We start from the raw sequence: 11,211 nt of genomic DNA on the forward strand, positions 1-11,211 counted from the left end.
ACCTGAACAAAAAGAAAGCTACATGTCGTTTTTTATTTTTGACGGAAATTTTTCGAGGGCGCCATGTGGCAGTGGCAAGCCGATCCACTCGTCTCGACTCTCGAGTGGTGATTAATCCCACCTTTGCAGGATGTGGTGAAACTTCGCGGCCTTTACCAAAAAGAAAAAAAATTACTTTTTACATTCGAGTTTGTTGATTAGTTTAATTTCTCCCTCTTATATATCATTTGTTGGTTATTTCACAAAAGGAGAATATTGTTTGCTATGGATAAAAAAAGAGTGGTTCAAGGAGAAAATGAGAAAAGTGATGAATTGAGTTGTTTTTTTTATTATTATTAGAAAAGAAAAAAAAAAAAAAAACCAGTTTGTGGCTTTGACGGCAATCCACTTTTTTTGGAGCCGGAAAGAGTCACGTAGGCATTTCAGGCTTTCTCTGGCCACCATCTTGTGATTCACTAGCGCTAAAAATAGAACTCATGACATGTCATGTAAAATAAAAATAACTTGTATATTATTAGTAGATGATTAATTTCTTATGCTCTAAAATATATAAAAAGTGAGAAACGACCCCATAGACTATAAATAAGATGGACGGGATTTAATTTTTATTAGTTTGGACTCGAACAAAGGACTCCAGTTCCTTAATAGTCTTCCAAAGATTCTCGAACACAATGATCTCATAGTTGATGGGTCCACTATAGATCGAAGAAGAATTGACAACCGCAATGACAAGCTTTAAATTGGTTCCCTCCACTATTTAGAACTGTCCCCCAACTAACTTTTGCAACACCAGTTTTTTGTTATAAATCTTGTTGTACTTGGAGATAGCAAACTCCGCGATCTTCCTCAAATGTGGGTCGCTCAAGTTGTCAATGGAGAAGTACCCACCCCTTTGTGAACGGTACTAGGGAGGGTAATTGTGCTCTTCTCCTCCTCCTACTCCATACGTGGTGGCAGCAACGGAAAGATACAACAAGACGGTGAGGACTAGGAGGAGGCAATAAATGTGATACATGCTTATCGTTAGTTTCGTGTTTGTCTCGAGAAAAAATAGAAAAGTGAGAGAGAAACAAATGCCACATTAACTTGGAATGTAAACTACGTTTATAATGAATAACAATTAAATTGGAGGGCAAAAAGGAGTCCCTGTTTTGTTATTTGAAAAATATAAGGAAAATAAACACTACACCATAATTAAGAGAATGACAAAAAAAATGACCAAAAAAATGAAAATTGTTGCAATCCTATTAGATTAGGAATGTGATTATGTAAATCCTATTATATATGGAATATCTCTTAGACTTGATATTATTATATTAGTGTTGTAATCTTATTAGGGTAAGGAATTTACCTTCCCTACTATTATAAATAAAGGTTCAATAGGTAACATAACACACATCTCACAATTACACATCACTCTCTTCTCGCTCTATTGCTGCCGCACCCCTTCTCTCCATCCTTTATAAAGATTCAGTAAATTAAGCCAATATCAAAAATCAATTTCAAATAATAATGATATACTAATTAGTTGCTTAAAATCATGTTCTTTGATTAATTGCATTGTTGAGTACATTCGATACGGATCAATTGGGCAACGTATATAGTGACTTTTATTTCTTTCACATATTTAAAAAAGATATTATTTCTTTTGTTTTGTGGGTTTTAATGACTAAAAAGGAAAGACACGGAGGGTTTAACAAATAAACTTCAATTGTTTGTCTCTTGCCTTTAGCTTTCCTCAAATTAGCTTCCGATGTTTCAAGAGTTTGTTGAACTTCTTATGGATCAATGTCACTATCCTTCTCTGTATCATCTACTAAAATTCAGCCCTTCCCTTTTTTGACGTCACATGCTTCACCAAATTATATGGGCACAACAAACCTGAACAAAAAGAAAGCTACATGTCGTTTTTTATATTTGCCAAAATTTTTACGAAAGCACTCTGTAGCCAGAGGCAAGCCAAACCTTGAGTGGAGATTAGTCCCACTTTTCCAGTGTGCGGACACTTCACGATCTTTACCCCAAAAAAAATCTAATTTTTTAGAGGTTGTTAATGAGTTTAATTTCTTCCTGTTCTTGTATCGTTTTATTGGTTATTTCACAAACGAGAAAATTATTTGCTATTAAACGAAAAAAGAGTGAGTAAAGGAGAATCTAAGAAAAGTAATGAAATTCAGATTTTTTCAAACTGTGTTTGTATTATGTTGTTTTTTCTTATTAGAAAAAAAATGACTAGTTGGTAGCTTCATCACGGCAATCATTCCTTTCAGAAGTCGGGAAGACTTACAGAGGTATTTCAACTTCTCTTTAGCCACCATCGTGTGATTAACAGGCACAAAAAATCGAACTCATAATGTCAGATCCCAGCCGGGGACGGATCACTTCCCGGGCCCACTCCACCACCGTAGCACGATATTGTCCGTTTTGGGCGTACCATTCCCTCACGATTTTGTTTTTGGGAACTCACGAGCAACTTCCTAGTGGGTCACCCATCATGGGATTGCTCTAGCCTCCTTCTCGCTTAACTTCGGAGTTCCTACGGAACCCGAAGCCAGTGAGCTCCCAAAAGGCCTCGTGCTAGGTAGGGATGAGAATATACATTTAAGGATTACTCCCCTGGACGATGTGGGATGTCACAATTCACCCCACTTAGGGGCCCGACGTCCTTGTCGGCACACCACGGCCAGGGTTAGGCTCTGATACCAATTTGTCACATCCCCGCCCGGAGCGAATCACTTCCCGAGCCCGCTCCACCACCGTAGCACGATATTATCTGCTTTGGGCTTACCATTCCCTCACGATTTTGTTTTTAGGAACTCACGAGCAACTTCCCAGTAGGTTACCCATCATGAGATTGCTCTAGCCTCCTTCTCGCTTAACTTCGGAGTTCCTACAGAACCCGAAGCCAGTGACCTCCTAAAAGGCCTCGTGCTAGGTAGGGATGAGAATATACATTTAAGGATCACTCCCCTGAGCGATGTGGGATGTCACACATAATGCATCATGTGAAAGTAACTTATATATTATTAGTTGATAATGCTCTAAAACATATAAGAAAGAAATGAGAAAAAGGTCTCCAGAAACCTTATAAATAAGGTGGACTGGATTTAAGTTTTATTAATTTGGACTCGAACAAAGGATTTCAGTTCCTTAATAGTCCTCCAAAGATTTTCGAACACAATGATCTCATAGTTGATTGGGCCGCTAAAGACCTTAGAAGAATTGAGAACCGTAATGATAAGCTTGTAAATGGATCCCCCCACTATTTGATACTGTCCCCGAACCAACTTCTGCAACACCAGTTTTTGGTCATGAATCTTGTTGTACTTGGAGATGGCGAACTCCGCGATATCCGTCAAACGTGGGTCAGACAAGTTGTTAAAGGAGAAATACCCACTTCTTAGACCAACTTCAATGGTGGGCTAAAAGCCAAATTACCCCCAAAATTTCCCCCCAAACTCATTCCAACCCAAGGGGAAAATTTGGGCTAAATGCTAAATGCTAAACCAAGGCCAAATTCCCCTCAAAATTTAGCCCATAAATCGGAGTGGAATTCACCCAATATTTATCAGAATTTAAATTTTTTTAGATTAAAACGTTCATAAAATTAATTTACGATAGTTTACATATTTATTTTAAACTTTAACAAAAAAAAATAGCCTAAGTTCATTCTTTAATAATCATGGGTTAAAATTTTAGGTTAGAACGGTTGAAGCAGAAAAGTTGTTTCTGGGCTAAAAGCTAAATTTTTCGGGCTAAAATATTTGGCTTTTAGCCCAACCATTGGAGATGGTCTTAGAGGAGGGTTCTTGGGATGGTAATGGTGCTCTTCTCCACCTCCTACTCCATACGCGATGGCAGCAACGAAAATATACAATAAAGCAGTGAGGACTAGGATGAGGCAATTAGGGTGATACATGCTCATCGTTAGTTTTGTGTTTGTCTTGAGAAAAAATAGAATAGTGAGAAAGAAGCAAATGCCACATTAACTTGGGATGCAAACTGACACACCCCGACCCAGAAAGTCCACTTGGACCCTGAATCGAGCTGTGCTGGCCGACACCTGGAAGGTGACGAAGCCATAAAATGTGATAGTGTATAAAAAGTGAATAAATTTGAATCTAAAAGTGTCTAAGTACCAGAGTGCGCTACGAGTGGGAGCGAACCCATATCACACGCGATGTCAGAGCATAAGTAAGGTACAGTAGTGCGGGTAAGAATCATACCCTCAGAATTATCCATCAATACTAAGATTCGCCACAGATTCTTGTCGATACAAACTCAGCAGCTAAAACCTGGAGCGCACCAAACAGAAGGTGTGAGTAAGCAATAAAACCAAACTTCCCAAAGTTATTACCTCTCTAAAAGTAATGCCCCTAATTGTAAAACCCGTATCGTTTTCCATAAAACAGTACAACATATATACATACATCCAAACCATACTCAGAAATGACCAAAACCATGGTTTGCCATCAACTCCACCATACATTAATAAGTAAGCCAAATGAACTAAATCAATACAAAGTGATATATCAATCAGAGTCATCTAAATGACATGTACAACTTATCCATATCTCATCAAACCTGGCTAGCATATAAGTCGGAGTCACCTATAGTGACCTGTACGACTTATCCATATCTCATCAATCCTGGCTAGCATATAAGTCGGAGTCACCTATAGTGACATGTACGACTTATCCATATCTCATCAAACCTGGCTAGCATATAAGTCGGAGTCACCTATAGTGACTTGTACGACTTATCCATATCTCATCAAACCTGGCTAGCATATAAGTCGGAGTCACCTATAGTGACATGTACGACTTATCCATATCTCATCAATCCTGGCTAGCATATAACTCAATAAGTATACATGCACACGAGTCGGAACCACCTAAAGTGGTCTGTACGACAAGACTGGGTGTAAATAAATACGCTCAAGTGCTACGATCACGTGAAGAATGGGCGAATAATCGCGGGTCACCTACGAGTCGGAACCACCTAAAGTGGTCTGTACGACAGGACTGTGCACCTACCTTGAATCCAAGGTGAGCGTAAAGTGCGGGAGGTGAACATCACGTGAAGGACTGTGCCCTGGCCACGGGCGGGAGCACTAACACCGGGGTGCAGGTTTATGAGCTATACTATATCTCAACACAATCGTACTCACTACCATCACTAACATCAACATGTACTCACCTAAAGCTTACCTGGGTGTCCTGCGTCCACCTTTGCACTTGAAAGCATTCCCAATAATTATATGCAAGTAGTATACATATGGATATACCATGATGCAATCTAACACTCAACCATGTTGTAGCATTTTCAATTATAAACTATACAGTATGAAATGTACAATCGATAACGCTCTACTCCCAAACTACTTATTTTCAGGGATAATTATCCGTGATAACCCAATTAACACTAATTAACTAACTAATTCACAAAACTAAAACTTGTCTTTATTAATTTCCTTCGCATTACTCAATTCCCCAAATAAGGCTTTTGTCTCAAATATTTTATGACTGCATCTAACGTCTCGTTAGACTACCTACGTACCCTAAACAGGGATCAAGCCATTCGTAGTTCATATAGGTACTTCAAGCATTCACAATAATTATACGAAGGTAATATGCCTAATCAATTTAAAAGTGTCGATGAAACTCTCAACAATATGTACGATAAAAAGGAAAAGATCCACTCACCTGGAGTCCACGCTATGATTCTCTAGCACACGCATCGAGGCGTCCTGAATGATTGGTCCCTGTGACCAATTATCAAATCACATCTCAAAACTCTTATCCGAAGAATACGTAATTCACATAAAACATAACCTCAACAACATTCTAAATAGTTTGAGACCCATTGACCACAAGTCAACCGTCGATCAAAGATCGACGGTAGGGTTTACAACCTTGTATAACTTGACCCGGAAGATCCGCATATCAGATTTCCAATCCGTAACTCCCAACGATCCACAATATGTTTCTAGAATAACATATTAAAATTTCATTACGATCCAACGGTCAGATCTCCGCCAATTGCCTAAAACAAGTGGCCGTGAACATTTATTTTACTAACTTACAAATCCAATTCAGGAAGATCCGTAAGTCGGATTCCCGATCCATAAATTCCTATGATCTTTAAATATTACGTATTATAATGTATCCAATTTTGGTGACGATCCAACGGTCGGATCATCGATTCACATTTTTATCAAGTAACGTATCGTAACGAATTTAGGTTCCAACTATCAACCTACGTTATTCAAATGACAAAACTGAATTCAAGACATTTGACATAGCCTAAAAATAGCATTGACGGCCCACTGGCCACGCGCCGCCGCGGGTGGCGGTCGGCCGCCCCGACTCGCCGGAAAATCCAACTATTTCCAAAAATTCTCAAACTTCACAGAAATGAAGATCTTAGTGAGTGGAGCAACTTTCATACCTGCCACGAAGTCCAAAAGTGGACGGAAGATGGTCAATTTTTCCCACAAAGCCGGCGGGTGCCTAAAACTTCCCGACGTCGATTCGTCGTCTACGGTGGTCCAACGGGGTCAAGGTTGGTTGGGTTTTGCTCCTGGGATGATGGGCTACAAAGCCCAAGTGGTGTCATCGGCCATTGCTTTGCCGATTTGCCGGAAAATCGAAAAGGGTGGCCGGAGCACCATTGATTTTCGTCAACTTTCGTGACCTTAAACCGCCTCATACAATGGTTAATCAAGGTGGTTCTTGGGTGGGTTTTGTAGAGGGGAATGAGAGCTTCAAGATGGTGGTGGTGGCATGGAAAAACTCCACCGGAGTTGGCCGGAATCGGCCTTGGAAAATGGACTCGCGGTGGTGCGGGTATGGGTGCACGGGAAGCTTTCCCCCCCCCCCCTTTTTTTTTTTTTCTTTTCTTCTTTCTTTCTGATTGGCTGCAAGCTTCCCTTCTTCTTCTAATTGGTTCCTTTAATTTAATTGGTTCACTAATCCCACAAGGTGGGAATTCAAATATTTAAATAACCAATTTCAAACGTCCATAACCATACCGTTATAATCCGGACTTGCAAACGGCTTTCGTCTATACGTTCGTACCAATGAGTACTACGAGGATATGCTAAAAGAATAAGTCTCACATCTCTCAAGTCGATGGTCAACAGAAGTCAAAGTCCTTACCTCTAGGGCAATTTCGTAAATTCACGCTTTTAAAATAAAATAAAAACGTAAAATTTGGAACGGGTTGTTACACAAACCACTTTTATAGTGAATACCAATAAATTGGAAGGCAAATAGGAGTCCCTTTTTGTTATAAGAAAAACATAAATAAATAAAAAAAACAAACGCTACACCATAGCAAAGAGGATGAGCAAAATTGACCTTAAAATGAAAATCAATTTCACATAATAATGATATAGTAATTACTTGCTTAAAATCATGTTCTTTTATTATTTGCATTGTTGAGTATATTCGATACGGATCAATTGGGCAACATATATAGTGACTTTTATTTCTTTCAAATTAAAAAAAATGATATTGCTTCTTTTGTTTTGAGGTTTTTAATGACTAAAAAGGAAAGGCGTCGGAGTTAACAAATAGCTTCAATTGTTTGTCTCTTGCCTTTAGGTGTAACATTCCATATTGACCAATAGAGAGGGGGTGATGTGCCTTATATGTACATGCTTACCTCCTATAGCACGAGGTCTTTTGGGAACTCATTGGCTTTGGATTCCATCGAAACTCTGAAGTTAAGCGAGTTCGGGCGAGAGCAATCCTAAGGTGGTAACCCACTAGAAAGTTCTCATCTGAGTTCCAGAAACAAAACCGTGAGGGCGTGGCTGGGGCCCAAAGCAGACAATATTGTGCCACAGCGGAACCAGTCGGAGATGTGACATCAGGTTTCCTCAAATTAGCTTTTGTTGTTTCAAAAGTTTGTTGAGCTTCTTGTGGATCAGTGCCACTACCCTTCTATGCATCATTTACAAAAATTCAGCCCCTCCTCTTTTTGCCGTCATAGGCTTCACCAAATTATATAGACAAAACAAACCTAAACAAAAAGAAAGTTACATGTCATTTTTTATATTTGCTGAAATTTTTACGAGAGCACTTTGTGGCCAGAGGCAGGCTAAACCTCGAGTGGAGATTAGTCCCACTTTGTGGGTATGGGGACACTTCGCAGTATTTAACCAAAAAAAGACATTTAGATTTTACATCCAAGGTTGTTCATTAGTTTAATTTCTTCATGTTCTTATATCGTTTTGTTGGTTATTTTACAAAAGAGAAAATTGTTTGCTATCGATCGAAAAAGAGTGAGTAAAGGAGAATTTGAGGAAAAGTAATGAAATTGAGTTGTTTTTTCTTATTAGAAAAAGAGGACCAGTTGATGGCCTTACAGACAATATTTAAAAATAATATTGTTTCTTTTGTTTTGAGGTTTTTAATGACTAAAAAGGAAAGGCAGAGGGTTTAACAAATTACTTCAATTGTTTGTCTCATGCCTTCAACTTTCCTCAAATTAGCTTCCACTGTTTCAAGAGTTTGTTAAGGTTCTTGTGGATCAATGTCACTACCCTTCTTTGCATCATGTACTAAAATCTAGTCTCTCCTCTTTTTGCTGTCACAAGCTTCACCAAATTAAATTGTCAAAAACACCACTAAACAAAAAGAAAGCTACATGTTGTTTTTTTATATTTGCCGGAATTTTTACGTGAGCACTCTATTGCAAGAATCAAGCCGAACCTCAAGTGGAGATTAGTCCCACTTTTCAGGTATAAGGGCACTTCACGACCTTTACCAAAAGAAACACATTTACTTTTTACATTCGAGGTTGTTAATTAGTTTAATTTCTTCCTGTTGTTATATCGTTTTGTTGGTTACTTCACAAAAGAGAATATTGTTTGCTATTGAACAAAAAAGAGTGAGTAAAGGAGAATCTGAGAAAAGTAATGAAATTGAGTTGTTTTTTCTTATTTGAAAAAGAGGACTAGTTGGTGGCTTCGCCACAACAATCCTTCCTTTCAGAAATTGGAAAGACTCACATAGGCATTTCAACATTTCCTGACCACCATCGTGTGATTAGCCAGCGCTAGAAATCAAACTCAAAACATATATGTGAAAGTAACTTGAATATTATTAGTTCATTATGTTCTAAAACATATAAGAAAGAAGTAAGAAAGGACTCCAAAAACCTTATAAATAAGGTGGACTGGATTTAATTTTTATTAATTTGGACTCGAACAAAGGACTTCAGTTCCTTAATAGTCCTCCAAAGATTTTCGAACACAATGATCTCATAGTTGATTGGGCCGCTAAAGACCTTAGAAGAATTGAGAACCATAATGACAAGCTTGTAATTGGTTCCCTCCGCTATTTGGAACTGTCCATGAACCAACTTTTGCAACAATAGTTTTTGGTCATGAATCTTGTTGTACTTGGAAATGGCGAACTCTGCGATCTCCCTCAAACGTGGGTCGTTCAAGTTGTCATAGGGGAAATACCCACCCCTTAGAGGAGGGTACTTGGGAGGGTAAAGTGCCCTTCTCCTCCTCCTACTCCATACGCGGTGACAACAACGAAAAGATACAACAAGGCGGTGAGGAATAGGAGGAGGTAATTAGGGCGATATATGCTCATCGTTAGTATCTTGTTTGTCTTGAGAAAAAAAAAAAAAAAAAAAGAGAAAAGTGAGAGAGAAACATATGCCACATTAACTTGGAATGCAAACTACTTTTATAGCGAATAACAATTAAATTGGAGGGCAAAAAGGAGTCCATTTTTGTTATAAGAAAAACATAAAGAAAAGAAACGCTACACCATAATTAAGAGGTGAGCAAAAACTCACCTAAAAATGAAAATTAATTTCAAATGATAATGATATAGTAACTACTTGTTTAAAATCAGGTTTTCTAATTAATTGCCTTCTTGAGTATATTTATGAATCTCACTAATTGGGCAACGTATATAGTGACTTTTATTTCTTTCAAATGTTTCCAAATCATATTTTTTTCTTTTGTTTTGACGTACGTGGTTGAACTCCGAGCACCAGCCGCCAGGGTGTCTAAAGTCTTGAAGAAGAGTCTTTGATGAAGGTCGTACTCAATAAAATTTACCAAAATTCCAAGTGACCAAATTATTTAACATAGTTATAAAAGTCCATTCTGGTGGAGAGGCCTTGAGGGTCACTCCAAGCAGAACCAATTCGCGTTTGTGAATTATTTCTCAATCATATATTGAATGTAGCCTATGAACATCACGTCGTGAATTTTGTAATGAAGCACAGGTCATCACATATTTGACAAATTAATCAACCAAATTCTGATCGAAGTGGGTCATGACTCAGTAATATCATTTGTTTGAATATGTATGGTGCACCATCAGTCCCCCTCATGGCCTGTTAAAATATCTACCAAATTAAGTTCTTGCATATGAGTAATCTGATTCGGCAACCAATTAATTAGCTGCTTCTAATCAATTATTTGGATCAAGTATTTCCAGGTAGAGTAAGAGCATAGAGAAAGAAAGATTAGTTTGTCAAAAATTAAGCATTAGCTGAACAAAACCATCCCGAATATGTGAGTGATAAGCTAATTTATTAGAACTGTGTATTCATTTTTTTACACTTAGAATTCTTCTTCTCGTAATTTTGAATAATTTAGTATAAAACATGAAAAATAATGGCAATGGTTAACAATTGCATATATATAAATTAAAGTTAGGTAGCGGATGAATAAACTATTTCTGGCTTTAGACTTTACCCAAGAGAAAAGGATATTGTTTATTACGTAATCATGTTTGAAAACCAAACTGCTTAGATAATAATAAGAAGATGTCGATCAGTCGAGACTAAAAACAGTTCATTAAGCATCCATGTACATGGGATCCACCATTGGCCTTTACATGAAGATAACGAAAGGGAAATTGAGCGTGTTTCTTATTAATATAATTGTCCTTTTAACCACGATAATACAAAAAAAAGTTAACAACAGTTATCAAAATTAGTAGTTATTTTATTGTTATTGCTAGTGCAATAATGAGGTTGCGAATGAAAAAAATTGACAAAAAGTAGTCACACCACAATGTGACTAGTACATTATAATTTTATTTTATTTTTTTCCGTTGATAACAACATTGTTACCAAGCACTCAAGCAGCAACAACCAAATAACTACTCATCTTTGTTATTCTTCACTTTTTTTGTTGTGCAAAGAGGTTCAAGGTGACGGGAAGAGAAG

At 37.7% G+C, this 11,211-nt stretch overlaps 1 long non-coding RNA gene across 1 annotated transcript; it reads right to left on the reverse strand.

Annotated features, from left to right (window-relative positions):
- Positions 1-4,005: 4,005 nt before the first annotated feature.
- Positions 4,006-6,883, reverse strand: LOC148691496 (uncharacterized). Its single transcript, XR_015956017.1, has 3 exons — positions 6,451-6,883; positions 5,706-5,764; positions 4,006-4,295 (listed from the first exon to the last, which is right to left on the reverse strand). It is a non-coding gene; the product is annotated as an uncharacterized LOC148691496 (long non-coding RNA).
- Between the last annotated feature and the right edge of the window lie 4,328 nt (positions 6,884-11,211).

Source organism: Pyrus communis, chromosome 14, assembly GCF_041283825.1.
Source record: "Pyrus communis isolate YQ-2024b chromosome 14, ASM4128382v1, whole genome shotgun sequence".
In the NCBI taxonomy this organism is placed as follows: Eukaryota; Viridiplantae; Streptophyta; class Magnoliopsida; order Rosales; family Rosaceae; genus Pyrus; species Pyrus communis.